Here is a 5,336-nt window from a genome sequence, read left to right on the forward strand (position 1 = left end):
GCTCGTTTTACAAATAAGGAAACTGAAGTTCAGAACCACTCACTACGTCCACTTACTGCTTCAGTACAAAGAAGATTACAATTGTCTAGCCATAGCTGCATATTTTTGTCATCCAGGAAGTTGTAAAATTACTGATACTTGGATCTCACCATCAGAGATTTTATAAATATATTATATGTAATACATACACTTATAAGTATTGTTTAACATATTTAATAAATGACATCATGTGATTATTATATATTATTGTAAATAATATACAAGACAGCTCTGGAGTCCCAATCGGTTCCGAACCTAGCTCTGCGTTCTCCCGCTCCTTCTTTCCTTCAACATGACAGATGCTGCTGTGTCCCTTGCCAAGGACTTCCTGGCAGGTGGAGTGGTGGCAGCCATCTCCAAGACAGTGGTAGCGCCCATTGAGCGGGTCAAGCTGCTGCTGCAGGTGCAGCATGCCAGCAAGCAAATCACCGCAGATAAGCAATACAAGGGCATTATAGACTGCGTGGTTCGTATCCCCAAGGAGCAGGGAGTCCTGTCCTTCTGGCGTAGTAACCTGGCCAATGTCATCAGATACTTCCCCACCCAGGCTCTCAACTTGGCCTTCAAAGATAAATACAAGCAGATCTTCCTGGGTGATGTGGACAAGAGAACCCAGTTTTGGCGGTACTTTGCAGGAAATCTGGCATCGGGTGGTGCCGCTGGGGTCACCTCTTTGTGTTTTGTATATCCTCTTGATTTTGCCCGTACCCGTCTAGCAGCTGATGTGGGCAAAGCTGGAGCTGAAAGGGAATTCAAAGTCCTCGGTGACTGTCTGGTTAAGATCTACAAATCTGATTGGATTCAGGGCCTGTACCAAGGCTTTAATGTGTCTGTGCAGGGTATTATCATCTATCGAGCTGCCTACTTTGCTATCTATGACACTGCAAAGGGAATGCTTCCAGATCCCAAGAATACTCACATCTTCGTCAGCTGGATGATCGCACAGTCCGTCACAGCGGTGGCTGGGTTGGCTTCCTATCCATTTGACACTGTTTGTCGCCGCATGATGATGCAGTCAGGGTGCAAAGGAACTGGTATCATGTACACAGGCATGTTCGACTGCTGGAGGAAAACTGCTAGTGATGAAGGAGGCAAAGCCTTTTTCAAGGGTGCATGGTCCAATGTTCTCAGAGGCATGGGTGGTGCTTTTGCGCTTGTCTTGTATGATGAAATCAAGGAGTTCACATAAATTATTTCGTAGTCTTTCCCCCTCCCCCGTGAACAGGCATGTTGTATTATGTAACATATCTTGAGCATTCTCGACAGACTGTTGGCTGTCCATTTATCAGTGGCAACATTTTACTGGTTGAAAATGGGGAGCAGTAATATTCATCTGACCAGTTTTCTCTTGAAGCCATTTCCATGGTGATGGTGGGACTCAATTATATTTTTTATTTCAGTCACTCCTGGTAAATGACAAATTTGAAGAAATAAAAAGTACCTGAAATATAAAAATAAAATAAGATAAATAATATACAAACATCATGTGTGTTTATTTGTGTGTGTGTGTGTGTGTGTGTATTATATATATATTTAGAGAGAGAGAGAGAGAAACAGAGAGTTGAGAAACAGACAGGACAATTATTGTTGTGGTAAAAATCCATAACATAAACTTTACTATCTTAACCATTTTTTTTTTTTTTTTTTTTTTTACTGTTCTCTCCCTCCTCTGGCTTTTTCAGCCAAATCCTCTCCATAACTCCCTACAAGAATTCACTCCCGGCTTGTGAGCTCTCCGGCTTGATACTGCAAACGCACAGAGTCTCGGAATGACTCAGCCTGCAGTTTGTGATAAACTGCTCCACCCCGCTCCACGCTGCTCCCATGCTCTCCTCCCTGTTCACGCTATCAGAGATCCACACTCACTCAGTCACTCCTCTCCGCATTCCTTCCTGGAGTCTCTCCTTAACAGGAGCGAGCTGAGAACACTGTCCCTACTCCGCGGCCATCTTACTCACCGATTTTGTTTATTTTTTGAAAGAACCAGCTCTTGGTTTTATTGATCTTTTGAATTGTTTGTTTAGTCTCTATGTCATTTAATTCTGCTCTAATGTTGATGATTTCCTTCCTTCTATTCACTCTGGGCTTTGTTTGTTGTTGTTCCTCTTGTTCTTGTAGCTTTAGGGTTGGATTTGTTATTTGACATTCTTCTATCCCATTTAGGTAGACCTGTATTGATTGCTATGAACTGTCCCCTCAGAACTGCTTTCACTGTATCCCATAGGTTTTGTGTTGTTGCGTGTTCATTATCATTTGTTTACAGAAACTTTGATTTGTTCCACGATGTTATTGTTAATCCATTCATTATTTAATAGCATGTTATTCATTCTCCTTGAGTTTGAATGTCTTTGAGTTTTTTCCTTGAGGTTGATTTCCAGTTTCAAGCCATTATGATCTGAGAAGACACTTGATATAATTTCAATTTTCTTGAATTTTTTAAGGTTTGTTTTGTGTCTTACCATGTCGTTTATCTTTGAAAATGTTCCATGTGCACTCGAAAAGAATGTATATTTTCCTTCATTGGGGTAAAAATTTTTATATATATCAACTAAATCCATTTGATATAGAGTGTTCAATGCCTCAATACCCTTGGTGTCTTTGCTTTGAGGATCTGTCCATTGTTGACAATGGGGTGTTAAGGTCCCCTACCATAAGTGTATTGCTATCTATATCCTTTCTGAAGTCTTTCAAGATTTTCCTTATATATTTGGGTGCTCTTATGTTTGATACAAATATATTTACAAGGGTTACATCTTCTTGATGGATTTTTCCCTTAAGTATTATGAAATGTCCTTTTTTGTCTCTTTTTATGGCATTTTCTGTGAAACCTGTTTTGTCTGATAAAAGTATTGCTACACCCCCTTTTTTATGTCCATTTGCTTGAAATATTTTCTCCATCCCTTCACTTTCAGTCTGTGTAAATATTTTCTTCTTAGGTAGATCTCTTGTAGATAGGACATATGTGGGTCATGCTTTCTAATCCATTCAGCTACCTTATGTCTTTTGTTTGGTGCTTTCAATCCATTTACTTTTAAGGTCATTATTGATAGGTAATATTCATTGTCATTTTACCCCTTTGTACTCATGTTCCTCTCTGTCTCTCTCTGTTTCTTCATCTTCTTAAAGCAGACCTTTTAGCATCTCTTGTAATGCTGGTTTGGTGGTGATGTATTCTTTTAGCCTTCTTTTGTCTGGTAAACTCCGTATTTTACTTTTCATTTTGAATTAGAGCCTTGCTGGGTAGAGTATTCTTGGTTGTAGGCCTTTGTTTTCATTGCTTGAAATATCTTTTGCCATTCCCTTCTGGCTTGTAGTGTTTCTCTTGAGAAATCTGACGTTAGCCTTATTGGATCTCCCTTTTATGTATTAGTTGTTTCTCTCTTGCTGCTTTTAGGATTCTCTCTTTGTCTTTCAATGTTACCACTTTAGTTATAATATGTCTTGGAGAGGGCTTGTTTGGGCTCATTTTCATTGGGAACCTCTGTGTTTCTTGGACTTGTGTGACTTTCTCTCATCAAGTTAGGGAAGTTTTTTGTCATTACTTTTTCAAACACATTTTCCATTTCTTGCTTCTCTTCTTCTCCTTCTGGTATTCCTATGATATGGTTATTTTTATATTTATGCTGTGCTGCAGCTCTCTTAAAACCTCTTCATTCTTTTTTGTTTTGTTGCACTGTTTGGGATTTTTTTTCTATGTTGTCCTTCAGCTCGCTGATCCAATTTTTTGCTTCCTCTAGCCTGCTTTTAATTCCTTCTACTGTGTTATTCAATTCTGAAATTGTATTCTTCCTTTCCTCCTGGCTGTTATTGATAGATTCTATGTCCTTTTACATGCTGGTGTAATTCTCAGTAAGTTCTTTATAGGTTCCATGGAGTTTTTTGTAGTTTTCTTTGAGCTTACTGAGATCATTGAGCTTTTCTATAATCCATATTTTGAATTCCATGTCTTTTAGTTTGCTTTTCTCTTTTTTATTTAGCTCTCTTTCTGGGGATTCCTCCTTTCCTTTTGATGGGGGCGTTGTTTCTCTGTCTCCCCATTTTTTGTGACCCTTCTTTTTTGTTGCTGGTTCTTAGATTGATCAACACTTCCTGGATCTGCCCCTGATAGCTTCAGATCGTGTTCCAGTCTGGCCTAGGGAGATTGTTCTATCTTAACCATTTTTAAGTATACAGTTCACTAGTGTTAAGTATACCCACACTGTTTTGAAATTCTTCAGTACATTTTATCTTGAAAATCTGAAATTCTATACCCACTAAGTAACATTTACCTTTACACTCTTCCCCATTAACTGTCACTTTATATGTTTCTATGTATTTGACTATAGATACCTCATATAAATGAGAGCATATAGTAGTCGCCTTTTTGTGACTGACATTTCACTGACCATAGTGTTCTAAGGTTCATCTATGTCATAGTATATGACAGGATTATCTTTTTTTTAATACTGCATTTTGTTTATCCATTCATCTATTGTTGGACACTTGGGTTGTTTCACCTCTAGGTATTGTTCATAGAGACGTAATGATCATAGGTGTATCCATATATCTCTGAGATTGAAACTCTTAGTTTCATTATTTTTTTCTACTGGTTTTCTAGTCTTTATTTTATTCATCCAGCTCCAATCTTTAGCATTTTCTTAATACTCTAGCTTTGGGTTTAGTTTATTATTTTTTTTAGTTCACTGAGGTGTAGAGTTATTGGTGATTATACATTTAGAGCTATAAATTTTTCTCAGAGCCCAGTTTTCACACACCATGTTTTGGTGTGTAGCGTGTTTTAGGTTTCATTTGTCTTGAGGCATTTCCTAATTGCTCTTGAGATTTCTTATTTGACACATTAGTTATTTAAGAGTGTGTTGTTGAATTTCCACATACTTGAGGATTTTCTACTTTTTTGTCTGCTATTGTTTTTTAGTTTCATTTCACTGTAATCAGAAGAGTACTTTGCATGCACTTTAATCTTTAATTTTTAAGTAAATTTATTGGTGTGGCATTGGTTAAAAAATTATATAGGTTTCAAATGTACAATTCTATAATACATCATCTGTATATTGCATATATACACACTACTCAAAATCAAATCTCTCTATCACCATACACTTGAATCTCTCTACCCTTTATTATCCCCACCCTCATTTCCTTCTGGTAATTATCATACTATTGTCCTTGTCTATGAGTTCTTGTTTGTTTTGGTCTTGTTTGTTCATTTGTTGCTTTCAGTTTTATATCCCATATATGAGTGAAATCATATGGTTTTTACTTTTTATGTTTGAATTATTTAATTTAACATGATATTC

The 5,336-nt window shown here is 37.4% G+C and overlaps 1 pseudogene; it reads left to right on the plus strand.

The window, feature by feature from the left end:
- Window positions 1-331: 331 nt before the first annotated feature.
- Window positions 332-1,451, plus strand: LOC150006294 (ADP/ATP translocase 2 pseudogene; annotated as a pseudogene).
- The last annotated feature ends 3,885 nt before the right edge of the window (window positions 1,452-5,336 follow it).

Source organism: Furipterus horrens, unplaced genomic scaffold (assembly GCF_987537825.1).
Source record: "Furipterus horrens unplaced genomic scaffold, mFurHor1.1.pri manual_scaffold_6, whole genome shotgun sequence".
Classification (NCBI taxonomy): domain Eukaryota; kingdom Metazoa; phylum Chordata; class Mammalia; order Chiroptera; family Furipteridae; genus Furipterus; species Furipterus horrens.